This window comes from Lactuca virosa, chromosome 5, assembly GCF_052849685.1.
Source record: "Lactuca virosa cultivar CGN04683 chromosome 5, Lactuca_virosa_CGN04683_v6, whole genome shotgun sequence".
Taxonomy (NCBI): domain Eukaryota; kingdom Viridiplantae; phylum Streptophyta; class Magnoliopsida; order Asterales; family Asteraceae; genus Lactuca; species Lactuca virosa.
In genome coordinates this window covers 145,324,071-145,344,718 of record NC_136430.1, presented here as the reverse complement: position 1 = coordinate 145,344,718, position 20,648 = coordinate 145,324,071, and the positions used below count along the sequence as shown (strand labels likewise).

At 37.7% G+C, this 20,648-nt stretch overlaps 1 long non-coding RNA gene across 11 annotated transcripts; it reads left to right on the top strand.

Moving 5' to 3' along the window:
* Positions 1-900: 900 nt before the first annotated feature.
* LOC145117145 (uncharacterized) lies at positions 901-20,648 on the top strand. 11 transcript variants are annotated; one of them, XR_013712519.1, is made up of 12 exons: positions 901-1,306; positions 1,520-1,664; positions 1,745-1,832; positions 1,939-1,991; positions 2,085-2,157; positions 2,257-2,374; positions 2,458-2,544; positions 2,649-2,967; positions 3,104-3,584; positions 4,383-4,446; positions 17,270-18,173; positions 18,266-18,392. It is a non-coding gene; the product is annotated as an uncharacterized LOC145117145 (long non-coding RNA). The 11 variants fall into 11 exon arrangements; XR_013712517.1 differs by lacking the exons at positions 17,270-18,173; positions 18,266-18,392 and adding exons at positions 4,771-5,099; positions 5,162-5,308 and having other exon boundaries at positions 905-1,306; XR_013712516.1 differs by lacking the exons at positions 17,270-18,173; positions 18,266-18,392 and adding exons at positions 4,771-5,056; positions 5,162-5,308 and having other exon boundaries at positions 906-1,306.

The following is a 20,648-nucleotide window of genomic DNA, read 5'->3' as shown; positions in this document are numbered from 1 at the left end:
AATTAATTCCAAACTAATTCTTGATCAATACTAATTAAATCATATGATTTCATATTAATATATTAGAACTTATAATATATTACTAAACCATAAATAACCTCTTCTCAAAAGTCCATCCTAACAAATTGTCCTGATGATATGCAACCCAAATAGACCATGCTACTCTCGGGTCAAGTACATATCAATTATAGTAATGGGCTTAGACACCTAATCCAACAGTTTGTTGGTGTGGAGAGAGCGTTGACGCAGGTCCTGCTGTGTGCAGTAGGCCAAGACACCCTGGGCGGACCAGGTAGACTGCAGGCCCGGGTCGGGCAAATCTAGTCAGGCCGAAGGCCTAGTGAGTGGTCCGGATAGGCTGAAGGCCCGAAGGAGGGTGGTCCCGACGTGCCGAGGGCTCGGAGAGAGGTCCAGATAGACTGAGGACCAGGAGTCGGTCCAGTCAGACTGATGACTCATTATGCATGCTGTTTGCTTATATGTTTATATGATATGGTTATATCTGTATGGCGTTGGTATTTTGGGGTTAACTCACTAAGCCTTCGAGCTTACATTTATCGATTATTGTTTCAGGTACTTCTGATGATCGTAGGAAGGCGAAGGCGTGATCGTACAGCTCCTCATATTTCATGTTTTATGATTTGATTATGGGATACTCTAATATTATACTATTTTGGAAACATGTTTTGTAATAATCTTGGTTTTGAAAATGTTTTAAAAAGTTTAAATTTGGCATGATTTTCATGGATGTTACATACACTACTAGAAACATGACCTACAGTAACAAAATTTTGAACAGATTCTATCTGTAGCTAATCAGTGACAGTTTACTGAGGGATCAGCGACGGATCCCACAAATATTTCGATCAAAATAATTATATTATTTTAGAAAGGTATTATTGAGGGATCAACGACGGATTATCTAAGATTTTATCGACAAAAAATCCTCCATCGCTTAACCGTCGGGAAGTAAAACCTCCTAGCAAGGGAACAACGACCGATTGCAAAAATTAGAGGCCTTTTTTTCTTGACCCTCGCCAAACCCTCGCAGAACAGCGGTGTCGATCACCTGATAGGGTAGCAGCGGCGGTTCTATTGGTGGTCTGGTTCACTTTGAAAACTTTTAGTAATTACAAAAATTACTAAAACGAAAACGCACAACAAAAGCAAGAACGGTGGGTAGCAGCAAACAACTAAAATCGGCAGATCCAAAATGATTGAAGGTTCCAAAAACGATACAAGCGTCAATCCCCGAGGTTAGGTTGCTAAGAATTTCAACCATTCAGTTCCATACGCGCTTCTCCAGGTTTTTTTTTTCTCTATTACTAATCCTAAATCGAACCTTGATCCTAATCTTAGCCAATTTCCCAAATCACTCATAAATTTTAGAAAAACTCTAGTTTTGAATTAAGTTTGGTCATTGTGTTGAGTTTAATTTTAGATTTACGAATCGTTGAATCCGACATGGACTTCTGTAAATTTTCGTTGATTTACTTTGGTGCTTTGCATTCGATTACAGGTAAATCAACTTACTACAGGCGAAGATTAAAAATACATCTTCAAAAAATTAGGGTACACAGGATGACAAATTGCAAATCATTACCAACTCTAAGCTTTTGGTAGGACTAGGAGTGTTAATATAGTCCAATAAAAGACTTTCGCATGTAAGTAATCCTATAAATTTATTTGGAAGTAACTTGGGGATTGACTATATTACTCTTTTGATACAAATGTGATACTTCAGATAAACAGCAGAAAGAACAGGTATGCGCTTCATGTAGCTCTCCGTGCTTCAAAGGACACAACTATAAACAGTGATGGAAAGAATGTTGGTAATTAATTATAATATGTTATCACCCTTTTTTCTACTATTCTTACTTAATAGTCAACTCAAAGTTAACTAAATAAACTCCACTCTTCTTTTCTTATTTTATGTAGGAGAGTATTTCAAACCTTGTATGGATGGTATGGAAAACGAAAGTCACTCTGCTGTAAGTGTATATAAATCTTTACATCTTTTATCAGTTTTGCAATATTACTTTCTCTTTTTTAAGCTTTTTTTTAAAACTTCTTTTGTTTTGTAGGTTGCTGATGTTGTTCTAAGAGAATTAATATTGGTTCATCTTGATACAATCATGATAAATTTAATCTGCTAATGTGAGCCATTCTCATTTTATAGATTATTCACTTTATATGGTGAGAATTTTGGATTTCTTTGCTTTGAAAGTACTGACATATGTTTTTTTTGGTTTCCAGCTTCATGGTGCAGAAGCTTTTCTCTTTTATTGATTAGACCTCTATACCAGACAACCCTGATTCATTGTAAACTCAGGAAGTTCTTCTGTCAGGTCACTTGGTTACAATATATGTTAAGGTAAAAATCAACTACATTTATTTAAGCATACATACATTTTGAAAATATGGAAGAGTAGACAATCTTTTCCTTCTCATTTTCAGGAAAAGCTTCAGGAATGGCTACAAAAAGCTAAAAAACCTACTTCAAGATGAAGTTGATAACAGAAAGAAAAACTGAGTTTGGAAGTTGTATGTTCGATTCCATGTCACTCTATAATTTACTCAAACTCTAGATGTTAAAACATTGTTGATCTAAATTCTTGTTTTTGTTTTTTTGGGTTTAATTATTTCAGTAGATGATGTGAAGAAGGCATTAGATAAGAATCCTAAAAAACAAGTCGGTTCAGCCGTTAAAAATATGTTGAAGACTGGAAGATTGGTTACACAGTCGACTCTTGATATGAAAGAGGCACTCATTTCTTTAATAAATCTTGTAGAAATTGTTTAAAAAATTTAACTGTGGGTAATCCTATTTGTTTGCTAGAAAGCTGGTATGACAGTTCAAGCAGAAAGGCTGAATTTTCTCAGATTTTTGTCACATTTTAGAGCTGTTCATAGAGGTTCTTCACTTGCAGGACTTCGTACTACAAGTATGCGTAAATTTTTTCCAGAGTATGTAATTTAAATCTAAATCTTTTTTATTTATATATATATATATATATATATATATATATATATATATATATATATATATATATATTTCTTTCTTACTTTCTCTGTATGATCTTTTTTCTCTACTTATGTACAGGTCATGGGGTTTTGTATGCCCTGTTGACACACTGTAACATCCCATTTTTCAAGTAGCTTCATATTCATCTCTCGGATTTGAATTATGACACTTTTGGCCTTTGGGTTGGAAGTAAGTGGCAAGAAAGGAGCAAGCATGAAAAGTTGGCAACTAGGCGAGTACGCCCAGCGTAGAAGTTTAAATGATCGCGGGTGTAGGAGGTGTACGCCCAGCGTACTCCCAGAGACCCGAAACCCTAATTTTGGGGCTAACCACTATATAAAGAACATTATGGCTCAGACCCTATCCTACTTATCAGCCACCCCAACCTCAGAGAAACCCTAAAACGTCTCATCCTTTCATCTTTGGGTGATCTTGACCTTGAGAAGCTTATTTTGGTGGTGTAAGCTTGCAAGAGGAAAAAAAGAACTTGGAAATGAAGAACTTGGGAAGTTGGAGCTCATAGATCTGGGATAGCATCATCATCTGGAACTCCTTGGAGGTATAAAGTTCATAACTTTACCTAAGAGTGCTTAGATCTAGTAAGGTTTAGTTTTAAAGTAATTTTGGTCCAAATGTGGAAGCTTTTTAGCCCAAATCTGATTTCCAGGCCAAGGGTTGCCACCCCTGGTGCTAAATGAGTCCCTAAGGCAGAAAGTTGTCACCTTGATGGTCTTAATGGGTTTATGCAAGAGTTAAGACCATCTTCATGGAAGTAATACATCATTTTTGGAGTTTGGGCTTGTTTGGGATAAGTAAAGTCACCAAGTCAGTGACTTTATGGATTAGGACGATGAAAAGGACTTGGATCTGTAATTGTAGCTCCTGAATCGGAGTATTAAGCACTTAATGAGAAATGGACTTAACAGAGGAGTACGCTGAGCGTACATGCAGGTACGCCCAGCGTACGTATCATTTGGAAACCACGCTTAGCGTACATAGGAGTACGCCCAGCGTACTCATCAGATATGGGCCTTGCGAGTTTTGGGCCTCGGTTTGGGCCATGCGGGGGATTTTGGTCCTTTGGGCCTTAGTGGGCCATCCAAAGTCAGTTAATGTGGGCCAAGAAGATGTTTGGGCTTGGGGTAAGGCCCATTAGGAGGATTGGGCCCAATTTAGCAAATTGGGCCATTAGTGGACCACTAATGGGCATGGAAAGCCTACCTAGTGTTGTGTCTTGTTTTGGTATTGGGCCTTGGCCCAAATTGGAGAAAAGACAAAATGGACATGATGGACTGCATGGACCCCCTTAGTCAAGATTGTTATGTTGTGTAATGACTTGGTATTTATCATGTGATAGTTCGGGATTTTCGGTGAGATAGCGATTCGGGAGTAGATACTTCAGTTCAGATCGACATTGCGAGGTGAGTTATTCTCACTATATCAACATGGTCTAAGGCACCAAGGCCGACCCTTTATCGGATTTGCATCCGAGTATTTGCTTGATATGTTATTGATCTGCTAGATCTGTATCCTGGTAGTTAGGATAGTATTATGTTAGTGACCTGGTTCAAGTCGTTATCCTGGTATATAGGATGATGCTATATTAGTGACCGGATAGGTTGGTATCCTGCTTATAGGATGGTTGTTGTGATAGTGATCTGTTAGATCGGTATGATTATCTGTTATATATATACTAGCGTATGATATTTATGTGCACATGATTGTTTGACTGATATGAGGGTTAGGTTGAGGCGGGTCCTGCTTCGTGTTGTAGGCCAACATACCCAGGGCGGACCGGATAGACTGCAGGCCCAGGAGGGCACCTAGTCAGGCCGAAGGCCCGACGAACGGTACGGATAGGCTGAAGGGCCCGAGAGGGCGGTCCAGACGTGCCGAGGCTCGGAGAGTGGGCCAGATAGACAGAAGGCTCGGTGCGGGCGGTCCAGTCATACTGTAGACTCAGAGAGTGGACCAGGCGGACTGAAGGCCCAGTGCGGGCAGACCAGTCACACTGTAGACTCGAGATGCATGGTTGTTCTGTGTTTGTTATATGATATGTTTATGGTTGTATGAGGTTGGTATCTTGGGGGTAACTCACTAAGCTTTCGAGCTTACAGTTTCAGTTTATTGTTTCAGGTTCAACGGATGACCGCGGGAAGGCGAAGGCGTGATTGTACACTTCCTTGATTTATGATGTTGATTTCTGGGAACTCTGATGTTTAAACTATTTTGAAAACAAATTGTAATAACTGAATGGTTTTATATGATTTAAAATTTTTTAAATTGGCTCGAATTTTATGGATGTTACAAGTTCGTATCAGAGCCTTGGTTTGAGTGGATTGGAGGAACACTTGTGTGAATCCAGTCTCAAATCAAGGAAAAGAGTTTCAAAATGATTTTCAAATGGTTTTCAAAATAATAATGGAGGATGCAAGTGTACGATCAGCCGGAGCCAGTAAGTAGACCCCAAAATTGATGGGTTTCGAGCAATACATCATTCCTATGGTGTACATGCAAACCCTAATAGCTTTTGGATCTAGTTTATCTAATGAACATGAAATCGAATATCCAAAGCTATAAATCCTAGATCTATCGTATAAGAACTGAAATAAAGGTTTAGTAATTACCTTTGATTGTTATATAGCAATAACAATCAATCATTGGCTTCAGAAAGCTTAGTGCCTCAAGTGTTGCACCTCTAATGGAGTCACAAACACCACTAAGCAATTGGATGAAGGAGAGAAGAGAGGGGAGGCACCAAAAACGGCTGGAAACCCTAATCCAAGTATTCACCACGTTTTTGGGGCCATAAGGGTTCCTTATATATGCTGGCTATTAGGGTTTACAGCTAGGAAACCCTAGTCTGACTGCTTAAGCCCTAAGCATCCCATGGACCCCTTCTGGAACATGTCTTGGACGATTTATAATGGGCTTCCCCATAGAATTCGTCCAACCTATTATTCCAAGGTGATCCATAGCCCAATTATGTAATTATCTTATAATTACACAATAAGTCCCTTAAGTTTAATTAATCTCTTTTAGTCACAAAATTAATTCTTTATTAATTTTTGACTAATATTAATTAAACAATATGATTTCTCCTTTAATATATTATTCTCATAATATATTAATAAATCATAATTAAACATTTCTCTCCTTAATTCATCCTACATATTGCTATGGTGAAGGCAACCCAAAAGGACCATGCTCATAATTGGGTCAAGTACATACGAAAATGGTTATGGACTTAGACACTAATCCAACAGTCTCCCACTTGGATAAGTCTAATAACTATTCTGCATAACTTCAGAACCTGATAAGCAATCGTAGCTTTCAAAAGCCGCTGTCAACTCTGATCTTATCAGATACGCGTTTCCTTTAGATAAGGGATCATATATTCCTCCATTCTACAAGATATCGTATAGACATGAGACATGGATTTCGATCATTCTCTCTATGCTGTTTCCCGACTTTCGATTTATGACGACTGACAACAGACTACAATTGAAAACATCAACTTAGTCTCGGCTTGGCCAAGCGCTTAGGGTGTCATCACTAAATCATCGAGGGGCCCACAGATATCGCTTTTATCCCACTTTGGGTAAAAGGAATGGATAAACTTTGACTCAAATGCTTGCTTGCACCTACTAATCGAATCACACACAACAATAAGTTTTATAACACCAAGTTACTGGTGCGTTTACTTATCATCAATGTGCAACCGCCCAACAAATAACAACTCACACGTCTTGGTTTCAAGAATATACAATATTATCGACTCACAATCACTCGCGATATAATCCATAAAGTGATTCACATGAGCGTGAGTTTAATCCAATACTCTAATCTTATCAAAGCGCTCATGAACTCTGCAACAAACTTGTGCTATGTCTAAACACTCTAGACAATCTACAGACATATTCATGACAGTCTTCCTTCATACTTACTTCCAACGTATGACCGACTGTGGAGGTTCGAATAACCCAGTTATTCTGGAAGTCAAAACATGCAACGTGAAACACAATAATAAGATTAATCCTATATGGCCCCAAAACTTTTGAGCGTAAATAAAAACACTTTTATTTAAACACCATATTGATTACTCATTATTCATTGCTTACTGTTTCAGAAAATCAACTTATTACTCGAATTATAACCACAATTGTCCCATGCTCCAAGCATGCACACTTTGGTTTCCTATGGTCCATACTCTGTGAAATAGATCAATTGAAAAACTTTTCCAATGAAACTCATTTCACAATCCCCAAACCTTATTATTAGTATAAGAATACCAAATTCTTGCCACTTTTAGAATATGTCAGATTCTAACATTTTATGCAATGATTCTTTCGTAATGTCATAGCACAAAGGTCACCAAGACCCGGCTAATGAAATTACAAGGTATTCTATCGGACATTGTTACAAGACAATTCCATAGACGTGAAGTCTCACATTCAAAGTACATTCCTTTGAACATCGTTCTCGCATAAAAGTTTCTAATCTAGACATATTTCTTAATATCCAACTCCCATTAATGGAAACATTTCCATATTTGCCATATGACAACTCATTCTTAATAGAATCTTATCTATTCATAATAATGTCAATATAGTCCATCCAGTACTATACTTCCAACTACTCATAAGCGACAAATCCTCAGTGAACCTCAGATCGTCCTTTGATAGTTGTTTAATTATTTTAGTCAAAACCGATTCTAGTCCCTTTTTCCCTCTTAATGCCCTAGGCATTTGGAAAATTTTAGAATGGTCAAATATTATAGCATATACAATCGATCCTATACTCGAAGCATATTGGACACGATGCATAATGTCTCACATAAAGACGTGATACTTTATCATCCTTCTGCTATAATATTTTATGTGCCATGTTCCCACAATTCGAACTATGAAGAGGGATGCCGTAATCATAATCGAATTTTGAGAATGCACTATGTATCCTTGACTAAATTTATTAACATTTCTCGATCTAAGCTTTAGAATTTTGAAACGAAGTATAATATTCTCTCCCTTAATTATAGCAAAACAACTTTTCAACCCTTGCAACCTTGCAAAGTGAATCTTTTTTTTCTATAATTAATATTGCTAACTTGCAATACTGAAAATAATAATCATGCTCCCACTAACACGATGATTATTACCATACAAGCATAACACTTATGCTCCCACTAGCTTTGACATATATCTAGAAAACATCTGAATTTTCAGAAAACAATGCTTATTGAATTCCTTAAGTTCATATTTCTAAATACTTGATGCTTTGATAAGCCTTTATCTAAGCTTCTTAACCTCATACACCTTTGCCTTAGAAAGCTCACACGTGTGTCTAAAGAAATTCAGAACTTATGTTACTAAGTCCCAAAGGTTCAGACTAATTGCCAAATCTCACAATTCGAACTATGAAGAGGGATGCCGTAATCATAATCGAATTTGAGAATACAATTTTCACAATTGCAATCTTCTTAAAATCTCTCTTAGTGAAAGCATTTCCTTACAATCATTTTCATGAAGGAGGGAAACCTTATGACACTTAGATTTTATGATGTATGTGTTCCTATCCATGCGAATTCGTCAAAACGAAAGTTTGCAACAAATCCAAAAACATATGGACTGAACTTGTTCAATCTTGATTTCTTGCCTCATGGTAACACAAGTGCCCACCATGTCTTCCAAGCAACTCACCCCTACATATCAATGTACTTTCCATTGATCAAGGTGTTTTGTCTTTATGCATTCAAATGAGAACTCATAGAACTCACATACATATTTAGCTTAATTGGAATGGCACAGAAACCTAAAGTCGTGCGCTAGTGATGATTAAGTAGGTTTACTCTTGATTTGTTCTTGAAACTTTTCAAAACCATTAAGACTCCCACTGACTCCTTGACATATAAGATTCTCTTGTCAAGAAACATTTCTTGACAAACAAATATTCAAGAGTTAGTGTAGCCTTTTGTCAAGTTTAACACTTCACACAATTGGTCCTGGTTGGTCTTTGTCTTATCCAAGACATCACAACTTACCAATTTCAAATGTGCAAGAATAAGAAAACTTTTCCAAATTCCACATTTGTTGAGTGTTATAAAAACCTACTTAAGACTTGTCACTCATGTCAGAATCTTGACTCTAAGACTTGTTATTGGAACGAAGTATGATTGACTTATTGATTTAACTATTTCCATAATTCTCGATTCCTCTTCTTAGACATGAAAATGCACTAAGACTCACTTAGAGGACCAATTGAGAAATAGTTCTTAATCATTAAGACCTATCATAAAACACAATAAAATGCACTCTCCCTTCTTCTTAGAATAGAGAAACTTTTATCTTTCTACCTACTCGATTCTTCTTATTCGTTCTGCTATTGATTGAAAATCTTTCGATCAACTCAGAATTATACTTAATCTTATAAGTATAACCATATTTACTAAACTTTAGTAAATCATGATGAATATCTTTATCACTCTTGTGGTGGACTTGATCAACACACAACCTAGTTTACTTGATCTCCTAGTCCTTCTCTTGACACTTTGCCAAAGATTTAGTCTAATTTCAAAATATGAAGTTTCTCATTCATCACGCAACCAAGTTGTATGATTCCAAGTTTCTGTCCAATTGAAAGTTGGGCGATGAGAATCTTCCCTTATTTGGCAAATTCTCGACATTTCCACAAATAACATAATTAAGATTCAAATCCATTATCGCTAATAATAGAAACAATTAAACATCAATTGTTCATTCACACCATTGCAAGGATAAATAAATAAGACAAAATCAAAATTTATTTTATTGCGGAAAAAATTTGTCCTTACAATGCAATTCAACTGAAAAACTATGCTATTACATATTTCTAATCAATCTATCCTAACTCTAGAGCAGCAGCTCAAAAATCTGATCTTAGAATCCATGCGATCGAAATCCATTTCTTCATGATCAGATTCAGCACGCTTCTTCCTTAAGCTTCCTCTCTTTTCTTCGATCCTGCAAAACATCAAAATGTAATCTTATCACATCATGTATCAAGAATAAAAAAATAGGAACTTACAGAGTTAGTTAATGGATTTTACCTGAAGTAGAGCCATACGTCTTGACTCTCCCATCTCTTAGATCTTTCAGGTAGCTAGGGCAGCTTCGTCTCCAATGCCCCTTCTCTTGGCAGTAAAAGCAAATGGACTCCTTTGGTACATAGCAAGGGACAATCTCAGTCTTTTCTGGACTTCCAATGTAGCCAGTGTCCAATGAAGTATGGGAGTTTGATCGACCAATCAAGTTTGCTTGACCAGTGCGCCAAATCATCACTGATTCAGCAGCAATAAGCAAATAGGTCAAATCAATGAGGGTCACGTCGTGAGCCATCGTATAGCACTCTCTTACGAACTCACTATACGAATCAGAAAGTGACTGAAGAACCCAGTCAACAGCCAACATCTCTGAGATATCGACACCCAACATCCTTAACCTATCAATGCGTGACTTCATCTCTAAGACGTGTGCACACACAGGTTTCCCATCTTCGTGCTTACTTGCCAATAGGGATTGAGTGAGCTTGAACTTTTCAAGCCTTTGAACTTGTGGGTCAGGGAGAACAATTGGAGGAGGTGGAGGAAGTGAAGCGTGACTCTCATTTCCTTGATCGTATCTTGGAACACCATCTTCATTTGGAAAGCTTGTTCCAATGGATTTGGGAAGACCATTGTTAGATTCAGACATCTACAAAACGGGAGAAAATTCAAGTTAGTTGATAAGAATCCTTGATGTAACACCCAAAAGAAACATCAAGGCTAGGATCCAACACAATACTCTACAACCTAGAAGAGGGATGTCGTAATCTAGTTGCAGAATATTTGAAGGTAGGTAAATGACGATTTACCAATTCCCACCATGAAAAACAAAAATGAAGTTTAAGTTTTAAATGAATTGAAACTCCTAGATCTTTTGAGATTCATTGAACTTTTCAATGACATGTTTAATCTCGATTATGCCCTTCTATTTGTGATTGGGATGCCGAGGATCACAAATAAGGTGTGAATAACCATACGAATCTACGTGATGCACTCAATGATACTATCACCTAATCAATATGCCGGTTAACCACACACGCTCCATTGATCTATGATAAACATCGAGCCACCCTTCACTACCAATGTCAACCCCAAATTAGTGTGCCGGTTAACCACACATGCTCCACTAACGTTTGACAAGGGTACGAAGTGTAATTCCATGGATTAGCATACAATTTCACATTTTGCTTAAAGTAACTAGAATTTTTGGAATTTGTAAAGCATGTAGTTACTTTGTACTTCATTATACTTATAATGGAAAGTTTCGTCCTATCCTACCCGTTCGGCTAACGACCCTCCACCAGTCAAGAGTGCGGTGGGTAAGAGTGGATATCCATTCAATAGTCATTTTATAGGCAATTTCCTTAAACACCCCTTATATACCAGCTTCGTGAATGAGGCCTACTAACAGTAAGACTGACTGTTTACTCATACATATATATAATATCAGACTTTTAATGTTATATATAGTATAGGGTGTATTTTACACTTTTAAAATACTAGGTGGTCTAATTTAATAAATTATACTTTTAATTTAATTAAATGTAAACCAAAACTTTATGGATTTATTAACTCTCTTTTAACTATACACTTTAATTAATTACCAAAACCATAAGGGTGTAATTTGAACTTTTCAAAATGCGAGGGTTTTAGAATTTAACATTTCAAAATCAAACTTTTAATCAACTTTTAAATTCCAAAACTTGAGGGCAAGTTTTGAAACTTTTCAAAACATTTGGGATTAGAATTTAAATATTTCAAAATTAACTTTTAATCAAAAATTTAAATTCCAAAACTTGAGGGCAAGTTTTAAAACTGTTCAAAACATTAGTGTTTAACTATTCAAATTTCAAAAACAAAACTTTTAAGTTCAAATTTAAACTATAAAACGTAAAGGGGAAATTGAAACTTTTTCACAAGATAATTCAAATCTAAATTACAAATAATCAATCTTTATCTAATAAAACAAAAGATTATCTAAATTTTGACAATTATCTTCTATTTTGGCAAGGATAATCTCCAAATATTGATAAAATCGGATTTCATTAATAAAAAACGTTTTAGGCAATTATCCACAGCCAAAACAGGTCAAAATCCCGAAATCTGCTCCATCTGCGACTCTGACTCGTCGAGTTCACTATGGACTCGGCGAGTTCAGCCATGGACTCGGCGAGTCCAGCCCCCAGAAACCAAAAATTTTCGATTTTAAGCATGAATAATCAACTATAGCATCAAATACATCAAACAAACAGCCCTAGGCTCTGATACCACTGATGGGTTTCGAGCAATACATCATTCCTATGGTCTACATGCAAACCCTAATAGCTTTTGGATCTAGTTTGTCTAATGAACATGCAATCGAATATCCAAAGCTATAAACCCTAGATCTATCATATAAGAACTGAAATAAAGGTTTAGTAATTACCTTTGATTGTTATATAGCAATAACAATCAATCCTTGACTTCCGAAAGCTTAGTGCCTCAAGTGTTGCACCTCTAATGGAGTCACAAACACCACTAAGCAATTGGATGAAGGAGAGAAGAGAGGGGAGGCACCAAAAACGGCTGGAAACCCTAATCCAAGTATTCACCACGTTTTTGGGGCCATAAGGGTTCCTTATATATGCTGGCTATTAGGGTTTACAGCTAGGAAACCCTAATCTGACTGCTTAAGTCCTCAGCAGCCCATGGACCCCTTCTGGAACATGTCTTGGACGATTTATAATGGGCTTCCCCATAGAATTCGTCCAACCTATTATTCCAAGGTGATCCATAGCCCAATTATGTAATTATCTTATAATTACACAATAAGTCCCTTAAGTTTAATTAATCTCTTTTAGTCACAAAATTAATTCTTTATTAATTTTTGACTAATATTAATTAAACAATATGATTTCTCCTTTAATATATTATTCTCATAATATATTAATAAATCATAATTAAACCTTTCTCTCCTTAATTCATCCTACATATTGCTATGGTGAAGGCAACCCAAAAGGACCATGCTCATAATCGGGTCAAGTACATACGGAAATAGTTATGGACTTAGACACTAATCCAACAAAAATACCATACAGTTATTTGATATTGTGATATGTAAGAACAACATGCTAGTGATAAGATAGGGATCCTCATGAACCGTATGATAGAATTGCCTGATCTTTGATGCCTTATCTTATGTAAAGTACCTCATTGAACTTTTTATGACTCTTTCGTGTGTGAACTAACTATTGGGATTAGCTAGTAATGAAGCACTAGTTGAAAAGGGTTGATTGTCAATGGATCGATCGTTGGGAAGTAAGAATGATTGGGAATCCTCAAATTTTCATGTATTGTGAAGACTTAGTCGAATCTAAGTGGGGGAGAATCGTCCCGGGATACAGAATCAGGAGCAGTGTTGAAAATGGGATAAGTCTCGCATCGTTGTCAGGAAGGAAGACAACCCAAGTGGTTGTTTGTTTTGAGGGTTGTGTGAGTTGGGAGTTCGGTAAAACTCCCCAGCATGTGTAACACGTCTTCTTGGTGCTTGATAGCAGAAGTTGGGGAACTAGGTTGGAGTTCTAGTCATGAATTGAGTTCAGTTCGAGTATTCGGTCGAGGGTGTGCTCGACTCTATGGTTTTTTTTAGATTGATAGATTAAGGGCTTTTTTGGCTGCCAGGGCTCGTCAGTAGTTTTAGCATGGTTGTGCGGGTATTGAGCATGCTGCTATGCTATAGCAATCAGTAGGTCAGTCCCCAAGTATTGAACATGCTGATGGAGTATGTTGAAGACATTGTGTCGGTTTTGTTAGTTATATGATCAGGTTCTGAGTATATATGTGTTATGGGGTAGCAACTTGTTCTACAAGTGGATAGTGTGGGGTGAGGTTTCAGTACTGTGACGCTTGTTGGTGTTGTGAAGGACATTGATTAGGCCCTCTTGCGCAATGGAGGAGGTGAGAATCTCCAGGATGGAGCGTTGGGACAACTGAAGTGACGACAGCAGTGTCGATAGCTTATCGGGAGCATTCCAGTCATGAGCTGAGGGCCGGAGTGGGCATACCAGACTCGTGTTGTGGGCTTAGAGGCAATCCAGACCTATGTTGAGGACCATGTAATGGTATTACAGTCATAGGCTGTGGGCATAGAGATTGTGTTGATTATGTCTTTTGTAGGAGCGCGTTCGGGTTAGATCTTTCTCCTGATCGTCTATGGCGACACATTATATGTGCGTAGGGTTGAGGCGGTCCTGCTCTATGCAGTAGGCCAAAATACCCGGTGCGGGCCGACTGAAAGTCGTAGGCACGGAGCCTCAAGAGGAGTGGTAGGGTTGAGGTGGTAGGCCAACAAACCCTGAGAGTTTCAACTCGATGGTTGAATTGATTCGACATGTTGGTATTCCAATCTAGGGTATTCCATCCAGAGGATGACGGGACCCTATGATCAATTGGACTTGGCATATTAGTATTCCCACCCGAAGGGTGGTATGGGCTAGATATGAGTTCCGTACTGGTTGGCCGGTAGTGGTAGGTATGTTGTTGGTGGTAATCGCTTGCGGGACTGTATTCCATGGAAGTGGTGGATGGCAAGGAACGACATGGTAAATTATCATCGGTATTATGTGGACATCTTATTCTGATGGCCTATTAGATGGCATGTTGTGCTTGATCAGGCTGAGGCGGTCCTGCTCTATGCAGTAGGCCAAGATACCCGGTGCGGGCCAACGGTGAGTTGTAGGGGCAGAGATTCAGCAGAATATGACCCATGGTTCTATTTCGGGTAGGAACTTCAGGTTCCCATGGATGAATAGTCCGTTAGTAGTAATGGGAAGAGAGCTAGTGATGGATAGTATGAGTGGTCGGCCAGGGAGTCGGACAAAATTCAGGTTTCCAGATTGCGGGTTTTAGGTGGTGAAGGGTTGTGTGCCGCATGGGATTGTGGAATCGTCTTCTCTGGAATGAAAAGAATTCCATTGGGTTTAGTCTCCTTTGAAAGTCGTCGGATGCCATGGTAGTGGAGGTACCCCTCAGGATGTCAGGTTGTCGGGGATGGTAAGGAATGATTTCGAGGACGAAATCGAATTTAAGTGGGGGAGAGTTGTAACTGTTGGATAAGGTCTCTTTTCTGGTATGTACTTGACCCGACCCGGCATGGTCCATTTGGGTTGCATGGCACCATGCAATTGGATAAACTAAAATGAGAGAAAAAACACTTATGGTTTATTAATATATTATAAGTTCTAATATATTAATAATATTATTTAATTAGTTTGATCAAGAATTAATTTAGAATTAATTAAGTGATCAAAAGATAACTAATTAAATATATGGGTAGATTATGTAAATCTTCCATATCTTATATAGTGGGCTAAGAGGCTCCATGGATTATCAAGTTGGGTTCAACCCATAGGATGCTCCATGGGAGTTACAAACCCATGGGTCATGGAAATGAAGAGTCATGACACATTAGGGTTTACATGGTGTAACCCTAGATGTGTCAACACTATATAAGAAACCCATTCTCCACCAAAATCGGACACACATAAGAAACAAGAGGGCTAGGCCGATTTTAGAAGTGTGTATTCTCTCTAAAGTCATTCCAAAAGCATTTGGTGTTGTGTGAAGCATTTGAGGCATCACACTTGGGGTGCTAGGCTCACAAGGTTTCAAGGATCATAAGCAACAACAAGACAAACATAGATCCAAGGTTATTAGGGTTGCATGTACACTTAGGAAGTGTTAGAATGCTCAAAACCCATCAGTGGCATCAGAGCCAGGTTCGTTTGTTGTTTTTTTTTTTTTTAAAAAAAAATCGTTTTTCTGTTTTCTGCTCGTATGAAAGTTTGCACATTTGTTGCTGGAAATGGACTAGAAACATTACCCTAAACTGTTTTGATGTGTTAAAGCTTGTTTTAGATGGTGTAATGTTTATGCTAATCCATTTACAATGGCAATTATTAAAATTACAAGTTTTTTTTAAGTGTAATTTTTGATTCTTGAAAGTGTTCATATTCATGTTCTTGAACTTATGAAGATTAGATGATCATAGGAATTGTTTGTAACCTTCATGGTAGTTTAATTCATGATCATAATGTGTTTTAATGGAGTCCATAACTTGTCCTCAAGTTATGGAAAACCAAAAGTCTCACTTTTATTAAAGCCATTAAAAGAACACAAGAGTTATAAAAATGAAGAGTCTTCATTTTTATTACTCAATTAATTCATAAGTTATAAGAAATGAAAAGTTTTGGAAGTTTATAAAACTTGCCCTCAAGTTTTGGAACATGTAAAGTCTTGATTAAAACTTTAGTTCCAACCCTTAGAATTTTAAAAGTTAAAATTCAACCCTTATACTTTCTAATATTATAAGTTACTAATATATATATGTATAACGTCAAGTCGTCTTATCGCTAGTACGCCTCATTCACGAAGCCGGTCTATAAGGGGGGTATAAGGTTGTTGCCTATAAAATGGCAACTTAATGGGTGTTCACTCTCACCCACCGCTTCCTTGATCGGTGGAGGGTCGTTAGCCGAACGGGTAAGACAAGGACTTATAAATTCTCATTAAAAGTATGATGAATATTATAAAGTAACTAAATGCTTTTATTAAATTCCCAATCTTAGTTACTTTAGGAAAATGTGAATAAGGTGCTAATCCATGAAATTACACTTTACACTTTGTTTAAGTCGTTGGTGGAGCGTGTGTGGTTAACCGGCACACTAACTTGGACTTAACAAGGTAGGTAAAGGGTGACTTAAGGTTTACCATAACATCAGTGGAGCGTGTGTGGTTTACCGGCACATCGATTGAGTGATAAACCTTGAGGGTACCAAGTGATTTGCATGGTTACTTCACACCTCGTTTTGTGATCCTCGGTATCCCAGTCACAAAACTTGGAGGGCACACTCGAGATTGAAACATGCCTTTGAAAAGTTCATTGAATCTCAAAAGAATCTAGGAATTTCTAAGAACCAATTAAAAACCTAATATTTATATTTCGTTTTTCATGGTGGAAATTGGTGAATCGTCATTCACCTACCTTTCAAATATGTTATAGCTTGGATTACGGCATACCTCTTCTAAGTTATAATATATTGTGATTGGATCCTAGCCTTAATATTACATTTGGGTGTTTTATTAAGGACTCTCTTAATATCTAAACTAATCTTGTTCTCTTCTTTCAGATGTCTTCAAACAATGCTGCTTCTGGCTCTAATCCTAATGGCTCCTTTACCCTTATGAACTTGTGTGGGAAAGTCACTTTTGATGGATCCAACTTCAATGAATGGATCAGAAACATCAGGATGATTACCCGCTACGAGGACAAAGAATATGTCCTTGCAAAGGAGCTTAAGGAGATTGATGAGACCACTGCAACTCCCCAGAAGATCGCTGACTTCCGAGCACATGAAAGGGATGCTACAAAAGTGGCATGCATCATGTTGGCCACCATGACAGCGGAACTCCAAAAGTCCTATGATGAATTCTAGCCTTTTGAAATGCACCAAGATCTGATGGAAAGATACCATCAAAGTGCACGACAAAAGAGGTATGAAATTATATGCTCTATCATAACAACCATGATGAAGGACGGGGAATCCGTCACGAGCCACATGCAGAAAATGCAAAGGTATGTGGATCGGTTGCTGAAGCTTAATGTGAACTTCCCTGAGGAGCTTGCAATAGATATCATTTTGCACTCCTTACCATCGTGCTATGATCAATTCCGCATGACATATCACATGAATAAGGAAGAGGTCACACTCAGCAAACTTCAGGGACTCCTCAAGACCGCAAAAACAGGTCTTAAGGGTAAGTCGGTTGTTAACACTCCTACTCCAAACTCCGCCCCGGTTTTGGCAATCGGGAAAGGTAGAGGGAAGAAGAGGAAGAGATCTTCGAAGGGTACCAAGGCTAGGACCCTTAATGGCTCTTCTTCAAGTGGAACCAAGAAAGGTTTTGTCACTCCTTCTTCTGACCCTAAAGAGGCTGAATGCTTCTATTGCCATGAAAAGTCACATTGGAAGCGGAACTGCCCAAAGTACCAGCAAGATGTGAAGGATGGGAAAGTTAAACCCAACCATGCAGGTATTTACACTATCTTATCTAATAACTCACCCCATTCTAACTCTTGGGTCCTTGATACCGGTTGTGGTATTCATATCTGTTCTGATTTGCAGGGACTAAGAAGAAGTGAGAATGTGGAGCATGGAAGAATAAACTTAATCATGGGGAATAGGAAAGCTTTACCTGTCACCGAGATTGGAGTTTATACTTTATCGCTAAGTAGTGGGTTTAGTTTAGATTTGAATAAATGTTGTTATTCGCCAGAAATGGCAAGAAATATTATTTCCTTTCATGCATTGTATAAACAATGTTTCACCTTTTCATTTGATAATGAAGTTGGTTCGATTAATGCTTTCTTTAATAATGTTCTTTATTTTAAAGCATTACCTTGTGATGGTGTGTATGAAACTGTATCTGTAACGCCCGGGTTTCGGGGCTAAGCATTTTTAGACGATGTAATAGTCTAGGTCAACTATTGTAACTCTTTTGATGTAATAAAAATGAAATATTTGAGTATTTTGTGAATTATGTGAATTTATGTGCTTATTATTTAAATATAAATGTATAATTAATAAAGAATAAAAATAAGCGTCAAAATTAAAATATGTGGTAAGCCCGATATCTTTACATAAAGTTGTAGTGGTCAAAACAAGGATTCTGGAGATATAAAGAACGCCGAAATCCGAGTTATAACGAAGAAGTTATGACCCGACGAAGTTTCACGACGGAACCGACACGATACCGGGAAGCATGAATAGTGAATTTACGATAAAGCGAGTTTTTAGCCGACACGACCTAAACGAGAATCGAAGAGCTCGTTAATTGTGGCGTAACAATAAAAAGACATACGAAAACGGACGTCGGATGAAGAAGTTATGAATTTTTAACGGACCAATCCTGTCCCGGCCTGTTAGAAATATAACTTTTAAAATAAATTCAAAATTAGCCAACGGAGTCTAAACGAAAGTTGTAGATTACGTTCCCGCCTTCGCGTGGATATAAATAACGTCAAAAACGGAGCTCGTATGCGAGAGTTATGATTTTTCTAAGTCGGGAGGCCGATACGCGATATCGGGTGACGTGGCACCACCAGAAATTGGACATGTGGCACCACCAGAAATTGGACACATGGCACCACCAAAAATTGGACATGTGACACCACCAGAATTTGGACAAGTGGCACCACCAGAAGGCCACCACATGCCCCAACTCACTATCAATAGAAGTGTCGGGTTCTTTCATTTCTTACACCTTTCCTCTTCCACTTTCTCTCTCTAAACTCTCTCTCTAAGCTCCCTTGAGCCCCTAAAGTCTAGGTAAACCCCCTAGCACCCAAAGGAAGTCCCAAGGCTCCCAGAGTCCCGAGAAAAGAACCTTTCGGCTCGGAAACGCTGCTCCAGCGAAGCCCGGTTTTGAGAAAAAAAAACCCGCTGTAAGTAAGGTACGCCTACAAAATTTTTAATATAACTTTTAAATAATTATAGTAATGTTATTAGGTCCTTAAAATAATTATTTGGGCTATTATTATTTATATATTGAGTGTTATTTAACGCTTGTATAATAATAATAATAGCCAGACTATTAATTAGTCGCGGTTAACGTTAAAACTAAATGCTAGTGGTATTAATACTAGGTTTTGATCAAGGAAAAATTGTTTTGAGATAACGGAGTGCTGTTCGAGTACCGAGTCACCACCTAATCAGGTGAGTGCATAGTTACTTTCATCTTACACATAGATATGAAGCATTTTATATTAATTACGTGTTATGTGTGCATATTATCTGAATACTTGCTGCCTATACTGATGAAAGATTTTTATACATGTTTTAAATAATTTAAACTGTATATGTATTTTATATCTACAAAAAAATGTTGGGGTAAAACATGGGTAGATGTAATAAGACGATGTGTGATAAAATGATGAGAGGTCTCGATGTTGTTGTTGTTGATTCTGTCATCTAGCGGAGTATGGATGACGACCACAGACTCTTCTAGACAGTCCAGTGGAACGCTAGCAGGCTCGCAACCTGTAGGTGTTTGTGAACGATGTGTTCACCGGTGTACTCCATCCCCCTCATGGTTGCCTTTAGGACATTTATTGCTGAGGAAATCCCTTGGCAGTAGTGTCCATCCCGATATTGATCCTTAGTCTAGGTCCCTTATGATAGGTGTTTTAGGGACGTAATGTGAGGATAACGGGAACGGGTAATTGGGTTATTGTTGATTAATGAAATTAATAAACTTATTTATTGTGGGTTGAAAACCCTATGTGCTCACCAGGCTCCCAAGCCTGACCCACTCAGTTTCTTGTATTACAGGTAGTGGCGCACGAGCATAGATATGATGTTTGGGATGAGAGATTATGAATAAATGTAGTAAGGCTATATTGTACTGTTTATGCTTTTGATCTGTATCGAACATGACATCCCGATGTTTTTAATGAAATACATTTCTACGGAAATGCTTTGATAAGTCTTTATCATAATTTTATTTTGG